The sequence below is a fragment of the Pinus tabuliformis genome, chromosome 7 (genome assembly GCF_031772625.1).
Source record: "Pinus tabuliformis cultivar Carrire ecotype Pingquan chromosome 7, CPIR1, whole genome shotgun sequence".
Lineage (NCBI taxonomy): Eukaryota > Viridiplantae > Streptophyta > Pinopsida > Pinales > Pinaceae > Pinus > Pinus tabuliformis.
In genome coordinates, this window is record NC_142293.1 from 1,189,842,664 (window position 1) to 1,189,863,900 (window position 21,237).

The 21,237-nt window shown below is 36.5% G+C and overlaps 1 long non-coding RNA gene across 1 annotated transcript; it reads right to left on the minus strand.

Moving 5' to 3' along the window:
- Window positions 1–1,077: 1,077 nt before the first annotated feature.
- LOC149251698 (uncharacterized) lies at window positions 1,078–1,763 on the minus strand. Its single transcript, XR_016266007.1, has 3 exons — window positions 1,603–1,763; window positions 1,377–1,493; window positions 1,078–1,189 (listed from the first exon to the last, which is right to left on the minus strand). It is a non-coding gene; the product is annotated as an uncharacterized LOC149251698 (long non-coding RNA).
- Window positions 1,764–21,237: the final 19,474 nt, after the last annotated feature.

The window sequence follows — 21,237 nt, forward strand, 5'->3', positions numbered from 1 at the left end:
TTTTAGTGTAAGCACAAAAAAATTATTGACGATGTGCATTATGACTAAGATTTTGTAGATAACCTCAAACAAAATAAATTGAATAAAACTTATATTTGTAACTTTTACATCTCCACATCTTTTAAAATTGAATAGAACTTATTTAAATCATTTTTGAGTTTTTTAAAATTGAATAAAACTTATTTCAATCATAAGGAATTGATTGAAATACTTGGATAACTACTTGTAAATTTAGAAAAGTTGATAACATTATATAAAATTATAGAAATGTTGTCATATATTGTTTTTTGACCTATATATTAAATTTCAATATGATTGACTTATATCATGTTATGACTAATCTCTTCTAGATAATATTAAAAGAAATAATACTAAATAAAACCTATTTGTTATTTACATGACATCTTTTAAAATTGAATAAAACTTGTTTCAATCTTATTTGTGTTTTTAATTGAACCTTGAGATAAGAAATTGATTGAAATACTTAAAAAGGTTGTCCATGCAATTGCATATGGGTGGTTCACAAATTTTTTCATATATATATAAAATATGGATGACTTTATAATTCAATTAATTTATTTTTAAAGTTGAATTGTAAGAACATACATGTTGATTGCAGTGAAATACACTTTCTACAAGCCAATATGAAGCATGATTATAATTATTTCTATGTTCAATATCAAATTGACACATGATATATTTTATCTCATTTTAAGTTAGTGTCTCGCATCATAACCTAAGATTGTACTTATTTTCTTAGTCTATGAAACTAGAAATAAAAATTGTTATATTTTTTTAATAAAAGTTGTAGTATATAGAAAAATAAATAAATTAGCGAAATAATGTAATAGATCCATAAACTTAAAAAATTAATGAATGTCAATAAACAAGATTAATACAAATCCATAAACTGAAATAGTAAATTTATCAATAAACTATTAATATGAAAATATCTACAAATTACAAATATCACATGAACATCCATAAACTTAAATAATAAGCATCCATACAATAAAATAATGTTCATGTACATCCATAAACTATCCATGTATGAAAATATTTCAAGTCTATATCACATGTGAATATGTCCTATGAAACGAGCCTGAAAATATACAAACTATCCACTCTAAGTACCACCAGAACTCCTATGTGAGTTACATTGCACAATGTAAGTGTCCATAAGCTGGTACTGCAATATAACACATTAAAATTTGAACTAATTAGATCATTATTTGTACAAAATAAACAATATGGAAATAAATGATTTTGAACCACATTTGTAATTACATATACTTGAATCTATTGACCTCACTCGAGTCCAAATACAAGTCACATAGGATGGGGGTCTCATGAATATGGGTTTGGTGCTCCCCTACCTGTGGCTCAATGAGTGGGGCCTACATCGATGGACCCGTATCATCAGTGCCTCTAAATCCAGCATACCATTGGTGTGTCCACATAACAACGACATCAATAACACTTTGCATATGGGCCTGTGTACACAATGGCAAGGACAAATTATAATTAGTCTACAAATTAATTAGCATATATGTATAACTTGAAAAAATAAAATGTTGAACTCTTAGGAATAAAAAAGTTTACCTGAACTGTTGTTCCATGTGGTTGTACACAGTGACTCTCCTCCACATGAGTGTTACGAGGTGGAGGTGGAGGTGGAGGAGAATCCATAGAAACATGCTGTGGTGGAGCCTTGGCCTAGCTGATCAATTGCCCCCGCATATGACCTCATAAGATCATCCATGTAGTTGGGTTATGTCTACATGTTATCACGAACTTATTAATATAAATGCAATATAATACAAACTAAAAATTAATATAAATAATTGTGCATAATTTGATAATGAGAGTCAAAAAATTCATATATATATGTACCTGGTCTATGTTACACGGGTCGTGCACCCTCAAAGTGTCACAAATGACATCACAGGAAATACGTGCATATGTCAAAAGTTGGTCAACATGTAAACTTACGAGAAATAAAACATCATATAAATGCACTGGCGGGTCACAAGGCAATGGTGGCGGTCTCCTAATCTCTCCATCTAATGCAACACACACGCTAACCAATGGTGTATGCATGTTATATGCAATGGTCTCCCTGGTTTCAACACTCAGCTATGACAACTCCTCTAGTTTTATCGGTAATACCATGCTCTGAGACAGTAGTGGCAAGAATCTCAAAGGTGGTGGTAAATGCCCAGGGTCCCTACAAGCCCCCTCGCAATCATAGGTATGTCCCATGCTATATCCATAATAACGAGATCTGGTATTAGTATAATTCGGCCTCATATGTAACAAGAAATTTTCATATATATGCTTAGAAAAATAAATGGTGACCTAGTCATGGTGGGGGACTAGCCCCAAGCCCTAATGAATTGATCATACATAAAAGGGGTTGCATCAACATTCCTAAAATATTTCAATGGAATCAGACCTCTATGTCTAGCAGGGAAATCCAAAGGGATGTTGAACAACTCCCCATGAACATCAATTTTACTTGCTAGCCTCTTTCACCACCTCCCAAGTATGTGGGCCTCTAACCTCATGCCTCTTGATCCTCTGTATGGATTGTAGGAGATGACTTTGTGGTCCTGACCTCTTGTATGTCTCGATCAACCTATCGATGCTATCAAGCATCAAAGACAAACTACGACCAGTAGGTGAACTGGCAGGGATGTTACACAACTCTTGTGTGATCCACGTATGTCGAGTATTAACATCCTCCAATGTGATATGAGTTATAGCATCGTCCCACAAAGGGATCAATGTTGCATTGTGATCCTCAAATTCGGCCTGTTAAGGGTTTGCAAATCATAAACATAATTTAACATATATAATTAACAAACTATAAGAATAATAACATATACATTAAATTCAAGCACATCTGTTGAAGACAATTTAGAAATTAAAGACAATTTCAAAACATAAACACATAAAGTTTAAAGAGGATTTAAAAATGAAAGAGGTGTACCTGAAATAGGTGAAGAAGGTCCACTAGAGGTATCATGATCATCAACAAAGGCAGAAACACTGCCTCTGACACTCCAACTGGCGTCAGAGGCAAGATCTATGAGTGGAAAATGCACTCGGGGTGGGCTAAGTGATCTATCATGAGCCCGACCATGTATAACAAATCCCCTTGCATTGCAATAGCCTACAGTTGGGGCACACATATGGGATGTATCTGCATATTACATATAATACATATAAACTAATCCAAGAAAAAAATGTTGACTAAACATTACATATAATACATATAAATTAATCCAAGAAAAAAATGTTGACTTAAAAAGAATGCTGACAAATTTTTTTTTTCTAAACTCAAGCAGAATAATCTAGCCTAAAGTCCTAAACTTTAGAGTCCATTATTTTATAATTTATCAACCAAAGTATTGAGTTCCATGCAAACACAATCGAAAGAAGTGATCAAATCTATCTTCACACTTTTTCTCGTTTCACAATAATGCATATTATTCATAGGGCATACATATGTAAATATATATAAAATAATTTAAATAACTTATTTACAAAACTGATAAAATTTCATGCCAACCAAATACTCCAATAGACTTTAAGTTCTTATAATGTTTGACTTTAACAAATGAGATGTACTAGGTGCAAGCACATGAAGACAATGTTTCTTGTATAGCACACTACATAATGAAACAATATGGTACACATTAGAAAAAGTCAATTGAAAATGCTTTTATTCACTTGACCAAATACACCTTTTATAATGGATTTAATGTATCTATCGATGATGCATTGTTGAAACATGAACTTTTTTTTTTTTTTTTATATTTTTTTTTTTTTTTTTTTTTTTTTTTTTTTTTTTTTTTTTTTTAAATATCATAGTTATAGTTATGCACAATACATGTTATGTTATATATATATATATATATATATATATATGAATGATGTTATAGTTATAATAGTTAAATTATATACCCGGTTATATAATTATATTACATGATATATATATATGTGTATTTTATGTTAAATAATTATATGCTATACCTATTAAATAATATAAAATTCTATGTTTATATATATATATAAAATGTTTTATAAAATATTATGTTATATATATATGTGTGTGTGTGTTATAATTAAATAATATAGTTATATTGTGTTATAATTATATATATAATTAAATATTATATATAGCTAAGTTAAATGTTTATATATATATTAAACTAATTGTATTATATTTGTTTTATATATATATATATATTTAAGATATAAATTAATTTAAATTTAAAATAAAATAAAAAAATTATTAGATAAATAGAAATTCATTATGAACAACTATATTGATCATGTCAATCTTTAAGTTCTTAATTTACTTATTTATTTGTTATATTTCATTGTTTTTTGTTTAGGTTTTTTTAGGGTATATTTTCCATCAAATTTATTAGAAATTTAAAATAGATTTTAAATAACAAAAAAGAAAAATAAAAATATTTGAAAAATTTATTTCACAAAATTCCTAACGAAAAATTTTAAAACCTAAAATAATTAGAAAATAACGTTTTCACTATTCAAAATCAGAAAACTTGCATTTAATAAACAAAGCATGCTACAATTGCAAGTAAGAAAAAAAAATTAAAACCTAAATTATAGTTATTGTGTGGTTTCTAAGCGTTTTCTAGGTTGTTTTTTGTCGTTTTCTAGGATGTTTTGAAGGGTTTTTTTTTTTTTTATTTTTTTTGTTTTTTTTGTTTTTTTGGTTTTTCTAGGTTATTTTTGTGGTTTTCTAAGTTTTTTTTGAAGGGTTTCTTTGATTGTTTTTGTATGGTAAGTATTTTTTTCTTCAAATTACTTTATTTAATTTTGCAAAAAAAAAATGATAGAATACCTACTTTTGTTTGATCCTCTGGGACGTTGGTATGGTTGTTGGCGAGGTTGGTTGGATTGTGCCATGCTCCAATTTCTCCATGGAGCTCCAATACTTTCAGTCGAGCTGCGCAAAAGTGCTCGGTCAAGTTATTACTTGTCCCGTGGTCTATGCAAAATGGCACACAGAGCGCGGGGAGGCGTTTTAATAAAAAAACAGGCTCGATTGAGCACTATAACTCAATCGAGCCATAAATCTTGATTAAGAGTTTGTTTTTAACCATCGATCGAGCTATTTTTTTAGCGCTCAAGGAGCTCGAACAAGCGCTTAATAATGACTCAATCGAGTGCTTAAATTGCTCGATCAAGCTCTCTTATTTTCCACCTAAACGTGCCCTCTATTACCAAAAATTATAACCCATCTCCATACTATCAACCTTAAATTTCTGCGATTATAGTCATCTCACAATTATATTATGATTTCTTTTATATTTATTAATTTTCATATATCATTCTCTAAAAAAATATATTTTAAATATGGTCTGGTCTCTCGAATGAGAGACCTACTTATTTAACAATTAATATAAATCACTTCGAAAAAAATGGTATATATTATTAAATACACACATATATGTATGTAGTCAAGTATACGAATACATTAATATATGAAAATAAGTGAATAAGTATACATGTGGTGTCGGTTTTAATAAAGGGGCTCTGATGGGGAGAAAGACCACAGGCCTTAGGGCATGGTTGCGGGAGCGAAGCTTGCGGCCGAAAGAGCCGAGGGCTTAAGGCTAGACGGCAAGGATTGGAGCGAAAAGGGAAGCGGTCGCAGGCAAAGGAGGCCTGTGGATGGTGCAGTTGGCGATCCAAGGCGCCAGGAAAAGACACTTGTCAGAATCGGAAGGTCCGAGACGGCGCGAGGACGGACAAAGGGTGTAGATCGGAAACAGCTGGAGACATTGCGACCCTGGCTTCAGGAAACCACCTGGGTTTGTCAACCGGGCGACATAGCTGTCGTGACCTCTGCCTAATCCGAGGCATTACCTTGTATCTGAAACCAAAGTAGACTGTGCTGGTGAGCTTAAGCAGTTAATCAGGCAGATTAAACATGGTAAACTCTTGTGAAATGGTCGAGCTTGACCCTGAACCGAAAGATGTTCTGTCGGTTTGGGGTAAGTACTTAACGACGCAAAACTTAGAACATTTGTTTGGAGCAAGCAGTTTTCACGAGACATTGAAGGAGAACCCAGATCTAAATGAATCGTGGAGCAATATTACCTCGCTTGATGGCTCGAAAGGAAGGTTGGGGCTGGTAACGTGGAGAATCCAGGAGGACCAGGCCTATCTCAACCCCCAAGAACAAAGATCACTAAAGGAGGAGCTCCCTCAAACCGAAGATTTCAGATTATCTCAAGTAAGTAATTCAACAGCCCTAGCTCATGCCCAGTATCATTCTGGAGGCCTGGAAGATGTAGTTTATGGCCAAGGCACTAAAAATTGGTTCTCGAAAAGCACAATCGACGGGCTTAAAGCGGATCTAGGGCCGGATAAGGAAGGTAGACCGCACGCCGTAACGAGATCTACATTAGCAAGGGCCGAGGCAAACCCTAGAGTGACTCCGGAGACAGAGGGTCGCAAAGCGGAGGAGGGTCGTAGGAAGGATGGATCGAGAAGCATTACAGTAAGGCAGCCAGAGGAGGAAGGGTTAAAGGAAGGAGCAAACGAAGAAGCAGGACTTGGGAAGGTAGTGGGGGCCAGTGAGGCTGTGATCCTCCCAGGATCTGAGTTTGTAGGAAAGAAGGATTTAGCGCAGCAAAAGGAAGAGACAGAGGGGGTGGTTGATGGAAAAGTAAGAGACGAGGCCCATGGCGACAAGCAGACTGGAGAAAAGAGAAAGAAACAGAAACTAATTAAGAAAAGCACAAAAGCAAATCTGGTCCTTGGAGTGGACGTCCAAATCGAGGAAGTAATGGAAGTGGCGGAAAACACTTTGGTTGGACGAGCTAGAGGGAAGAATTTTTCAGCACAATTCATCCAGAATTGGGCAGATCAGCAATGGCAAGCAGATTCAGGGAATTCCTTCAAAGTTTCGGTGCTAGCAAAAGGATGGTTCATGATACAATTTGACAAGAAGGATATGGTGGATTGGGTACTGGTGAGAAATTGGGCTTTTGGGAAACGACCCGTTCTATTTAGGCGATGGACTCCTCTGTTCGACGCTCAGCGAGAGAAGGTATACTCATTCCCAGTTTGGGTGCGCGCTCGTGGGTTGCCGCCCTTTCTATGGGTCGAATCAGTCTTTAGATCTATAGGCAATACAATTGGCTCCTACCTGGAAGTAGACATGTCTTTCGTAGAAATAAGAAATAAAGCAATGGCTCGGATACTGGTAAGCCTCAATCCTGGGAAAGGTCTTCCAGGAAACATAAAAATCCACTATAAAGACCTCGTCTTTGATCAGCTGTTGGACTATGAACACCTGCCTTTCAGGTGCCATAGTTGCCATGAGTATGGCCATTTGGGAAGGGACTGCCCCTCGGGTTTCGGCGCAGAAGGAAATAGAGGAAAGATGAAGAAGAAATGCGAACAAAAGGAGCTGAGATAACCCCCAGGACAGAAGCGACTCAAGTGGAGGACGCCATGGAGGTGGAAAGGATCGAGGAACAGAGGGCTTTGGAGCAAGTACAGAACATGAGTCAGGGAGCTGAAGAAGGTCCCCCTATCTATTCGAGCAAGGGTGATCCAGAAGCATTAAGAGAAGTTCATGAAGGCTCGATGGGTATGCATCTGGACTTTTATTCTCCTCCTTTGCATTCTCCAAACGAAGTAAAAGAGGCATGCTTTATTTCAAATCTGCATAATCATGCATCTATAGAACAAGAGGGGGTTGAAATCATTACTGCATCTATCCCCAAAATCAATCTGAACTGTGAAGGGACCTCAAAAGCTATCAGTAAAAACGATATTAAAATCCCTGTTCCAAAACCGGAATGTCACTACAACTTGTGCTCCCTTGACAAAAGACCGGCGACCAGAGAACCTATTGGAGGCATAGGTATGGAGGTTCCTCAGACCTCTAGGAAGAAGTCAAGGGGGCGGAAGTCCTTTCTATCGAAAGCTCAAGTAAAAGAAAAATATGATGTGGAGGACGGTAAACAGCTGTCAATTCCTGGGGTGCTTAGAGCGGCGAAACCCTGTGAGGAGATACCAAAATGATTTGTCTCTCATGGAATTGTAGGGGTTTAGCCAGTAAACCCAAAAAACTATCTTTGAAGGAGTTGGTGCAGCGATAAAACCCTGATCTTCTCATGCTGCAGGAAACTCTAGGATTGAGTTCAGAAGTAGTGACATCTTTATGCTCTTTGTTCCTGAGGTGGCAGTTTCAAGCATTGGACTCAAATGGTCACTCAGGAGGTGTGGCTGTAGGATTCAGAGAAGGAAGATTGACGCTGTTAAATACGTGGGGTATGTATCACGGCTTGGGGATGGAAGTTTTGTCCCCTGAATTCGACAGCCCTCTGTCTATCTTAAATATATACGGGCCAGGCCAGGAGAGGGTCTCGTTTTGGAACAGCCTCCTGGCTAAATCTGTGATGAGGGATCAAAATCTGGTAGTAGGAGGAGATCTAAATTTCTCCATTGGAAATGCAGAAGCATGGGGCCCCTCAGCTAGAGAAGACCCCTTATCGGATTTCTTTCAAAATGCCCTCACCTCGCATAAACTGATTGATGCAAATCTGTCAAAGCTAAAGCCTACATGGAGATACCATAGAACAGGTGAAGCCCGAGTTGCTAAAATACTAGACAGATTTCTTTTATGTGAGGATCTTGCTTCCAGAATATCGATGTTCCGACAGTGGATAGGAGAGGGAGGAAATTCAGATCACTTCCCTATCCAGCTTGAACTATCCAAGCCCCCCTTTAAACCAGCAACACCTTTTAAATTCAATGCTGCTTGGATGCAGGAGGAATCATTTAGACAACTCTTCAATGAAACCTGGCAACATCCAAGCAGGGATGTAATGGAAGATAAGAGTTTCCTTTTCATGGAAAATCTGAAAAGGATGAAGAAGGTCACAATGGACTAGGCTAAAAAAAGGAAGCAAAATCAAAACGAAGCTTTAATCAGTATCGACATGGAGCTTGGGGAACTAGAAAAACCTGACTCAAATGGATATGAATCTCAGGAAGCGAAGGACAGGATTCTGTTGTTAGAAAAGCAGAGAAGCCAAATTCTTTTGGACAGAGAAGAAGAATGGAGGTTGAAAAGCAGGGCGATATGGCTATTGGATGGAGATGAAAATACAAATTTTTTTCACAACTATGCGAAAGACAGGAGGATAATGAATACTATCTGGACACTAAAAGACGAAGAAGGAAGAGAGGCAAATACCTTTGAATCGCTCTCAAACATGGGGAGGAACCACTTTCAAAACCTTTTTTCTGAGCAGAGAGAGCCTACATTAGCAGAGGTTATTAGAACAGCCCAAAGTTTTCCTCGTTATGTGGAGGAGGAAGAAGCGAAAGGCTTACTGGGGGAAGTCACTTCTGAAGAAGTGGAGAATGTAATAAAATCTATGGCAAAAGATAAAAGTCTTGGGCCTGACGGGTGGCCTATAGAATTTTTTCAGCAGTTTTTTGATCAGATTGGCTCAGAACTAACTGATGTGGTTGAGGAGTCCAAAAGGAAAGGTATGATATATGCGCCTTTTAACTCAACATTTATAGCCCTTATTCCTAAAAAAGAAGTCCCTGAGTCTTTTGAAGATTTTAGACCCATTTCACTATGCAACAGTGTTTATAAAATCATAGCTAAAACGATAGCTGCTCGCTTAAAACCAATTCTATCCAGATGCATCTCAAGCGAACAGTTTGGATTTCTGGATGGGCGCCAAATACACGAAGCTATAGGAGTAGCCCAGGAGACAATTCATAGTGTGAAACTGATGAAAAAGAAAGGAGCAGTGGTGAAAATTGATCTGTCAAAAGCATATGACAGAATTAGTTAGACCTATATCCGAATGCTATTAACTCATCTGGGGTTCAAAATCGATTTTATCAACTGGGTTATGGGATGCATCACCAGTGTCAGGTTTGCGGCGCTTATAAACGGGGCAGCCTCTCCGTTCTTCAAAGGGCAAAGGGGCCTAAGGCAAGGCTGCCCATTGTCCCCTTTACTGTTTTTACTGGTTGCAGAAGGGCTGAGTCAGCTAATGTTAAAAGCCCAAAGGGAAGGAACAATTAAAGGCCTGGAGGTGGCGGTCAAACTTTTTATTACACATCTCCTGTTTGTAGACGATATATTACTCTTCAGTAATGGAAGCCTGTCAATTTAAAAAGATAAAGGAGATCCTTGAGCTGTACATGAAAGCAACTGGGATGCAAGTCAATTACAAGAAATCACAGCTCATAATGGAAGGCCTAAATAGGCAGGAGATAAGCCAGATTACTGCTGTTCTTCCTTTAGAGGTAACTAAGTTTGGGGACCCCTTCAAATATCTGGGGTTCTGGTTGAAACCAGATAATTATAAAAAACAGGACTGGAATTGGTTAGTAGCAAAGATTGAAGCTAGGATTTCACATTGGAGCTTTAGATGGATCTCCAGAGCAGGAAGGTTAACTTTAATTAAATCAGTCCTCCTAGCAATTCCTGTATACTGGGTCGCGCTGACCTGGGTTTCCAAAGGAATCCTGGAAAAAATAAGAAGAATATGCAGCAGATTTCTATGGGCAGGATCAAAGGAGGAGTCAGTGCTCCCCTGGATTGCCTGGGAAGAGGTGGCAAGACCAAAAGAATGGGGAGGATGGGGAATAAAAGATATTACTGCCTTTGGAACCTCTTTGGCAGCAAAATCAGGGTGGAGAATCATCAAATTGGAAAACCTTTGGACAAAAGTGGTAAAGGGGAAATACATTGATCCCAATCCTCTTGAAGATTGGATTAGAAATCCAGAAAATAAAGGAGGGAATGTGTCGATAATATGGAAAGCGACTATCGATGCCTTCAAACTTATTGAACAAGGTTTGTCCTGGCAGATTGGAAATGGTGAAAACATCCGCATTGGAAGGGACCCTTGGGTGGGTTGTAACGAGAATTATGCTATACCCCCTAGCCTGATTAGACACCTTGCCTCCAAAGGAATTTTGTTTTTAAATCAGGTGGAGAAAATAGGATTCTCAACCATATGGTGACAAGCTTGGAAGTCAGTGGAGGAATTGGATCTTCACCCCTGTTGGTGGAATGATTGGGAGGTCTACAAGAAAGAACTTTCCAGGTCAAATGTAAGGCTCAAGGACAAACCAGATCAGCTGGTATGGGCTTATGCTGACTCTGGTAGCTATTCCCCAAAATTTGGATATAAGTTTCTCATGACCAAAAAAGGTTGGGAAGACCTGGATTGGTGGGTGAAATCGATATGGAAGCTAAAGTGCCCTGCTAAAGCAAAACTGTTTTTCTGGTGTATTTTGAAAGGGAAAGTCCCCACATGGGACATTTTGCAAGCTAGATTTAAACAAGGGCCGGGAAGATGTCCATTATGAAAAAATGATTCAGAGACTATGGCACACTTGTTCATTGGCTGTCCTATAGTAAAAAAAGTATGGTTGGAGGTGGGTAAGTATATTCAAATGCCGATATCCTGGGAAGGGGACCATATAGTCGAAGTTTGGCACAAGTGGTGGCACCAAAACTCAGTTCGGAAGTTAAGGAATCTTCCTCCCATTATATGCTGGGGCATTTGGATTGCAAGGAATAGAAGCATTTTCCAGGATAAGGAAACTTCTGTGGAATCAATTGCTGTTCAGTGTTCATCTATCTACACAAATATCCCGGATTCAGAGGAAGAAAAGCTGCCCCGGAAGGTTGAAGAAGAAAAAATCAAGGATGGAGTGCCTTGGGCTTACTTTGATGGAGCCTCCCAAAATAATAAAGCTGGAGCAGGCATAATCATCCACATAAACAAAAGTCACTCCCTAAAAGCTTCCATAGGTTTGGGAAGTGGCTCCAACAACTATGCAGAACTATCTGCTCTCAAGCTTCTTCTATGCTGGCTGATACACAAAAACACCCTCACAGTTCAGATTTTTGGGGATTCACTAAATGTCATCAAATGGATAAATGGTCAAAGCAGCTGTCATAATTATATTTTGCATCCTCTTTTAGAAGAAATACAGCACCTGAAATTATCTTTCAACATATATACAGGGAATGAAATGACTCGGCAAACAAGCTTTCTAAAGATGGTCTTCAACAAGTTCTGGGCCGCTGGAGAATAGTGGAAGAAATCAATGGAGAAGACCATTTGTCGGACCAGCCTCCTTATGCTCAAAATACATAATCATGGCACATGGCTGATCTGACATCACTGTTTTTGTTTTTTGGAACATATTTGAAATCTGAAACATGTTTCATGTATTTTGTTTGTTTTTTGGTGCAATCTTTTTCATCTAGGGTTGTTTTCCTTGATAGAGGAAGCCCGGAGAAAGAAGCAAGATGTAGATTTCAGTTATCAAACACAAGGAACTATGGATGCGTTTTGAAAACATGGAGAAAGGGAGCTATTATCTCCTCTTTTGAAGAGGCCAAGCTCAGTCTCTGAACAATTTTTTGTAGGCTTACATAAGTATTACAGCAAACGAAAGCTGCAAAATGTATATGTAACATTTTATAGCAATAAAAAGTTCGTTTTTTTCTCCGGAAAAAAAAAAAAAAGAAAAAAGAAAAAAGGAAAAAAAAAGAAGGAAAAAAGAAAAAAGTATACATGTGGTGTCACGAATGTTTATTGAAAATGGTGTAATCAATGATTATAGATAAATATTTTTATTAAATTTGTTTTTCAAGATCATAATTAATAAAAGTTAATTAGTTGTTCAAAGTTGAATTCATAGATGAATATTTTTATTAAATTTGTTTTTCAATATCAAAATTAACAAGTCTGCATGAAGATGGAATACCTTCTAGATATGATGGATTGGTTGGTTACTTTGTGACTTTCTTGCATTTTTTTCACTTCATCCAAAATGCTTTTTTTATTATTACTATTTCTGAACTTGGATATGTGAAAACAAATATTCTTTTCATGCAAAACTTGATTTTGAGGCACCATCTGAAGTTGTCGTCTATTATAAATGGCTTGAAGTTTTCAGTTTATATTACATAAACTTTAAATCTTTAAATAGATTTAAGTTTTTAGTTTATATTACATAATTTAAATTGACGATATCATTTAGAAATATAAGTTAATATGATGTGATGTGGGATATGTGATTGCTTTGTAATCGCTTTATCTTATGAAATCTCTTGCATAGTATCAAGAATGATATCTCTTGCACAATATCAAGAAGTAAATGCCCTCTTGAAATAAATATTATCAGATAATGTTACAACAACCAACAACATGAAAATATCGTGTGCAGAGACACCTGCAAGGTAGAAAGAGCCATTAACCAAAATCATTTTTAAAAAATGGCAAAAAAAGGCATTAACCAAAATAATTTTAAGAAAATGAATGTTATCCAATGGATTTCAATCCATTATCAGTCAATTCCTTATATTGGTCAAATTCAAGTTTTCAATTTGGGATTGAAGCATGAACATCTGTTGAATGAGACTCTTATTAGAGTGGTTGTCTGCCAAATGGAGGGCCAACATATAAATCCTGACGGGGAACTCACACTATGTCTTTTACTAGTGCATAGTGCCTCCATTACCACAATAATCCTGGTTTAGCATATGTCTCCTCTGTTGCTCACATCACACCCCAGATCTATGTGTTGGCATCCTATTCCCTGGCCAGATGAATTTGAAGAAGGGATATATGGCCAACATTTCCAGAACCGCCTATAAGGAAATGGAAAATATATATTTAGTAACTGGATAGCCTTTCCCTCGCCTGGGTAGGTAGCCTGGAGAGCCGATGTAACGAAGTCTCTTGTAACGAAGTATCCTATTGGGAAGAAAACCTATTGGCTATTGAGAACCGGAACCTATTGAGAATAAAAACGATTGGGGGGGTTGTAAGTGACAGTGGATAAATGGCAAGAAGATATGACACCCTACTTCTTTTCTGGACCAGTAGCCATACATAGTTTAGTCATTGTAGGAAACCAACACCACTAACAACACCAATAGCATTGTATATAGAGGAATAAGCAACAACACCCTGTTTACCAACACCATCTTAAGACCTTTTGCCCTCGCCTTTGCAATTAACAACACTCATGTCTTCCAACAACCACATGCCTACAACCACAGAGGGAAGATGGCAACAATACTCTCCTCAGCAGTGATATGCACCAAGTATAGCAACAACATGCTCTAAGTATTTCACATTTCACATAAAATGTTAAAAATTAATGTTAGTATTTAGGCTAGTATTATTCAAGCTCATTGCTCCTCTACTTTTGATCTATATCGTAAGTTTATACCAGAGAACAAAGCTTGCCTCGATATTACTTGCAATAAAATCCCAAAGTATATCAGCAACAAGTTAAAATAGTTGTTAGAATTTGATAAGCATAGAAAATTATTTGATCTATATCCTAAGTTTATATCAGAAAACGATGCCTGCCTCGATATTACTTGCAATAAGACCCCAAATTATATGAGCAGCAAGTTAAAGTAGTTGTCAGAATTTGATAAGCATAGAAAATATTTAATAAGAAATGAATCCAAAAAACTTTGTATTAAGTTCATTGTCTTAATTTAAAGTAATCCATTTTGCACATACCCAACAATCATCGTTGTCCAGGAAATCACATTTCACTCCAGCATTTCCTGAAAGAGCTTTAGGGCTTCGTAGACATGCCCATTCAGCATATACCCTGCAATGATGGAATCCCAGGACACCATGTTTCGTTGAGGTATTTTTTCAAACAGATGATGTGCCTCTTTTATACTTCCATATATTGCATATGGATGACATAAGCACTATCCACAAAGACATTAGTCTGCAAACCCCTGTTGATTATCACTTCATGCATGACCTTGAGGGCTCCAAAATTCGGACAAGCCTGAAGAACACTGGAAAAGGATACCCTGCAATGATGGAATCCCAGGACACCATGTTTCGTTGAGGTATTTTTTCAAACAGATGATGTGCCTCTTTTATACTTCCATATATTGCATATGGATGACATAAGCACTATCCACAAAGACATTAGTCTGCAAACCCCTGTTGATTATCACTTCATGCATGACCTTGAGGGCTCCAAAATTCGGACAAGCCTGAAGAACACTGGAAAAGGATACCCTGCAATGATGGAATCCCAGGACACCATGTTTCGTTGAGGTATTTTTTCAAACAGATGATGTGCCTCTTTTATACTTCCATATATTGCATATGGATGACATAAGCACTATCCACAAAGACATTAGTCTGCAAACCCCTGTTGATTATCACTTCATGCATGACCTTGAGGGCTCCAAAATTCGGACAAGCCTGAAGAACACTGGAAAAGGATACCCTGCAATGATGGAATCCCAGGACACCATGTTTCGTTGAGGTATTTTTTCAAACAGATGATGTGCCTCTTTTATACTTCCATATATTGCATATGGATGACATAAGCACTATCCACAAAGACATTAGTCTGCAAACCCTGTTGATTATCACTTCATGCATGACCTTGAGGGCTCCAAAATTCGGACAAGCCTGAAGAACACTGGAAAAGGATACCCTGCAATGATGGAATCCCAGGACACCATGTTTCGTTGAGGTATTTTTTCAAACAGATGATGTGCCTCCTTTATACTTCCATATATTGCATATGGATGACAAGAGCACTATCCACAAAGACATTAGACTGAAAACCCCTGGTGATTATCACTTCATGCATGGCCTTGAGGGCTCCCAAATTCGGACAAGCCTGAAGAACACTGGAAAAGGTGAACTGATTGGGTTGGACATTTGTTCTTCACTGCATTTGGGAAAACATTATTAATGCTTCTTCAGCGAACCCATGCTTTGTGTATCCTGCAATTATGGCAGTCCATGAATCATGGCCTTACCACCGGTCATTGGTCGGCCATCATGCCAACAAGCACATACGCATGCAGGAGGCACATGGAAGCAATACGCCACAGGGAAAATGGCAACAATACACCATCATGTTGCAAAACACACCAAATATATTTCCAAAGTAGTTCACATAAAATGTTTATGTTTTAATGCTAGCATTAATCAGCCTGACCGGTCGAATTTTGATTTATGACATGATATATGTCCTGAGTTTACATCCAAGTATAAGGATCATTGACAATAAGACTCTTAATTGTATGAACAACATTGTCAATATCCGATAGGCCGAAAAATTATTTAACAGGATATGAATCAAAAATACTTTATATTAAGCTTATTGTTTTGGTTAAAACTAATGCCAGTGGGAGCAAGGTCAATCACTATATACCATGCCATGGGCGGGTATAATAAGAGTTAATTAGTCTGTAAATTTGTAATTATAACAGGGTTGAGGATAGCACTTGTCCCCATAAGCTTAGTTACGGTTTTTTAAGTACAGGTGTATGGAGTATGCTTTTCTGGTGTACCGTCATGTATTGGTATAGGTCACGTTATAAAGTCATATTTTATGTAGGAATAATATTATAATTATTGGTTAAAAACTTACTAGTCCAAATATACGAAGGCTTAGATTTATCCTTGTAATATTAATAAGATTATATATATATATATATATATAGTGATGAGGTTTAAGTATTTATATTTGCCCATATTTATTACTATAGTGGCTTTTTAAATATTGTAATTTCATTAGGTTCATTATATGGAGACAATGGATATACATGTGATCTTCCTTATAGTCCTAACACTTGATTGGTGTCTTTCTTGCTTCCCCAAAGATTTTACCATTTTGGATTTGCTCTGAGTTAGTATAAAATAGAGTTATTCTTGAAGAAAGGTGGCTTGAATCCTTTCTTCTTTTGATCTAGTTTATTTGTCTTCTCAATTCTCCAAAACTTCAGTGCCATTGTTATTCCTTTGTTATGCTCATATAAATACTTGGCCTTCCTATTGGCCTCCTCTAGAGTCTTAGGTTCATCAACCTAAATCTTATCCTTGTAAAATGATAGTAATCCACTCAAAAATCTATGAATTTTAACATTTCCATCCTTAATGAATCCCACATACCTCAATAACTCTATGAATTTATTTTGATATTCCTCTAGAGTCATGTGCCCTAGCTTGAGCTTAAAGAACTCTTGCATCTTCTTATCATAATAGTGTTATGAAAGGTAATGTTGTTGGAAATACCATTTAAACTAATCCCAAGAGATTTTATTTCAATTAATTTTCTTGACTTTCTTTAGCTAGTGCCATTACATAAAAGCTTTCTCTTGAATATGGTATATGTCAATTCTAGCTTCCAATTTGGATGAATAATTGTGTAGCTAGAAATAATTTTTGATTCCTATAAACCAGGCCTTAGCCCCTTCTCCCTTCTTATTCTCTCCGTCAAAGGTTGGTGATTTAAGCTTCCTAGGCCCTCCTTGCAAAGTATCCAATTCAAGCCTTCCGTTATGATGCATGATGGGGAAATTTTTGGGTTGCTCTATGATTTCGTAGATGTATATAGTTTCATAGCTAAATATGTGGGTGAATAATTTTATCAATGAGTTCTACTAACACTTCTTGTGAGCGTGGATCTAATGTAGTTCTCCTTTCTTGCAATAGGTTTACCTTCTTCCTCATATCTTAATCCTAATCCAACCCTTATTTTCGTTTGTAATTGGCTTAGAATTTGTACCAAATGAGTGTTTGTATGATTATGTTCCTCTTGAACTCTTACTATTCTCTCATTGTTAACTTTACAAATCAATACTTCCATCTTTAGACTCTTCATGGTCTCCACCAACTATCCTAGCTCCACCTTGCTCCTATACCCATTGTTTTTTCATTTCTTAGGTTGATATTGAGACCCCTCAATTCCTCATGTTTGTGGGTTCCATATGTATCCTCCATATCTTTGGAACTTATGTTCAAACTTGATCTATTCTACCTATACCCTTAATTTTTGTAAAATGGGCATGTGACATTATTGGTAGAAAATATGCATATTGTCAACATTTTCATTAGTGAGTCTACATGTCCTTCTTCATCTCAATTTATGAAGAAAACTAATTCATTAATCTAAATTTCGAGGCTTCAAAAATAATCTCCTCTGACTTAGCATTCCAATGAATGTACTTGTGTCTCATTTTGAGTTATGAGTTGAAGGTTACAACACTGAGAAGTTTCCATTTCTACTCAATTGTGCCCTTTTCTCACTAGTGTAATTTTGCTCAAAGGCCAACTTCTACTTCCTATAGAAGGAAATCTAGTGAGAAAAAAGATTTATTTTATTTATTTATTTATTTTTAATCTTGCGTGTATATTGTATTCCTAATTGTAAGCATGTAGTAACTTTTAGAGTAAGGATTTAATCCTCTAGCCAATTTTTTTATCCATCTAAGATTGTTGACTTTTCCCTTTTTATGTTTTCTCCATATTTAAATTTTTTAACAATAGTTATTATCTCTCAAATGGAAGAAAAATAGGAGAAATTTAGTAGGACAAACTTGTTTGGTGTTAGGTCCCTATAATATTAGTGTATCCCCCTTAATGTTATTGTTAGTGTAGCCCCCCTATTGTTATTGTTGTGCCCATTGTTGTGCCCTATAGAAGTCCACTATTGTTATTGTTGTGCCCTTACATTATTATTGTAATGTTGGCTATGATTATGTTGTGACCCCTTAGACTCCTATATATACCAAGGAGGTATTATCATTTATATCATCCAAGAATTGCTCATTTTTGTGATGTAAAGGGGGCTAACCCCTCGAAGAGGCTAATTTTCAAGTCGTTGATCTATATTTTATTTTATTTTATGATCTGGTTGTATAGAATTTGGTATCAAAACTTTGAATTCTAGGGTTTCGCTGCTTCAAACAGGTCATCGAGTATTAAAAAATAGTTCTCCAGTCACATAATCGAATGAAACAATAGGAAGATCAGCATCACAGTGAAAGACGTTTTGATGTAGGTGATTGGGCATTTTTAAGGCTACAACCATACAAACAAATGTCCCTCAAGCAAGCTAATAAGGATAATAAATTATCACCCAATTATTATGGTCCTTACAAAGTGTTGCAAAAGATTGGTACTATTGCATACAAATTGTAGTTGCCTGCATCTTCCTGAGTACACCCAATTTTCCATGTTTCATTCTTAAAGAAGATTATCAGTGACAAGCTCCTAGTTCAAATGGTATTTCCAGAACTTGACGAAGAAGGAAAAAACATATTGGAGCCTAAAGCAGTCACAGAAACAAGAACCTGACAACTACGAAATCGACCAATTTTAGAGTATCCATTAAGTAGAAGAAATTACCCATTGAATATTCCACACGGGAGGATGAGAATTTTATACAAAAGCATCCATAACTACTCAAGTATTGAGGAAAATACATTTTTGAAGGAGAAGGGCATGTTAGGTCCCTATAATATTAGTGTAGCCCCCTTATTTTAATTGTCAGTGTAGCCCCCTATTGTTATTGGTGTGCCCATGTAGCTCTCATATTGTTATTGTTGTGCCACATAGAATCCCACTATTGTTATTGTTGTGCCCTTACATTATTATTGTTATGTAGGCTTTGATTATATTGTGACCCCTTAGACTCCTATATATATAAGTCCCACTCTTAGTTGGAAAATCGTTGTGTTGCATAGGATAAATATTTATTTGTGCTTCTTTGTGTAAATGTCTTGTACATGTGGTTTGGATAGGTTGAATGTTGTATTTGTGATATGAAATTAGGGCTTAATTCATAAAAGAGGAATGCCAATGTTCTATGCAATTATTTTTAAGGAAATAATTTTTTTCTTGTGATTAATTCTAGACTAGATTGTAACCTTAATAACTGGGTAATGGGTGAAATCTCGTTGTTAAAATGATTTATGTTTACTCTGAGATTGAAATTTCGTCTAGTGGTGCATATGAAACCTTCATATATGAATAAATATATTGTTGTATGCATTGGGTTGTAATTTGCCCCTTTAAGCTTAGAAAAGATAACGTAATTGCTTATATAAATATGCATAAGTAAGTACACATGTATGCATACATAGTGATTTATGGGCCATGGCCAAGTCTTGGCAAAGCTCAGGCGGGATAGCCAAATGGGCTTGCATACACACTATCTATTTATATATGCAGTCATGTGCATATGCATGGGGATGAACCTTAGAATCTTGGAGGAAATGGCCGAAAACCTTTTTAACCCTATGACCTAGTGCAATGATCAAGTGTTTAGACAGGAGAAATTAGGTCCATCAAGGAGTAAGCACTCATGGTTGTTGGATGACCCCGAGACTTTTTCCCTAAAGGTTACTAAAGGAGACACTAAATGGAACTATCGGGATTAAAAATTCCGGGATGATGTGGTAGCGGGACCACTCTCAATGCTCGATGAAAGGCTATGGAAAATTACACATTTCCCATATGATGAGAATGATGTGATTCACAAGGGGCATAGAGCCTTCGATGGAACCCACAATTACACAGAATTTGATGTGGGGAGGGTGTGATGAAGGATGATGTCACCCCGACATTTAGGACTAGTGAGATCACCTTGGACCCTAGAGATTTTGGACGAAAGACATAGTAGAATGTATGAGATTTAAATCCTAGGGTGACATGGCATTCAAACCTAGTTAGTGGAGGCCAAATGCCATGTGGCATGAAGGAATGCAATATTGGGAACATTAAATTTCAAAGTTAGGTGGGCCTGGGTGCATTATATTTCAAGGAGACCAAGGTGAACACATGGACATCCACATAGCCCAAAAGGTTGTCCCCGGTAGTTTCAATGAGTGGTTGCACTAGAACACGCTGAGATTTTATTCCAGAGGTGACGTGGCCATAGAGGGCCCACACCCGAGTACATTGAATATAAATTATATCTTATGTTGTAGTTTGGGATTGTGAGTAGTAGAGAGGGGTTAATTTATGACTTATTATGAGTGGGTTAATAGCTACCACGTGGTATGATGTGGCACATGATGTGGACAACCACATGGGTTCCAAATGACAGGTTAGATGTCGTGGCATTGTTTGATAGGCCAATCTATAAATGGCCTTATCTTTTGATCCAGGGGTTGGGTTGGGAAACTTTTGTATCATTGGAAAGGTCTCGATGAGACGAACACAAAGAAATCATCCATTGTAAGATTTAAGGAAGTTGAAAAAGGTCAAAAAATGTGGACCCCACTTCCATAACGGAACATTAAAGGTCGGGTAACTAGGTTCAACCTTCATAAATGTACTTTTGATATTTGTATTTATTCAAGAAAATAAATATTATTTTTATAATATAAGTCAT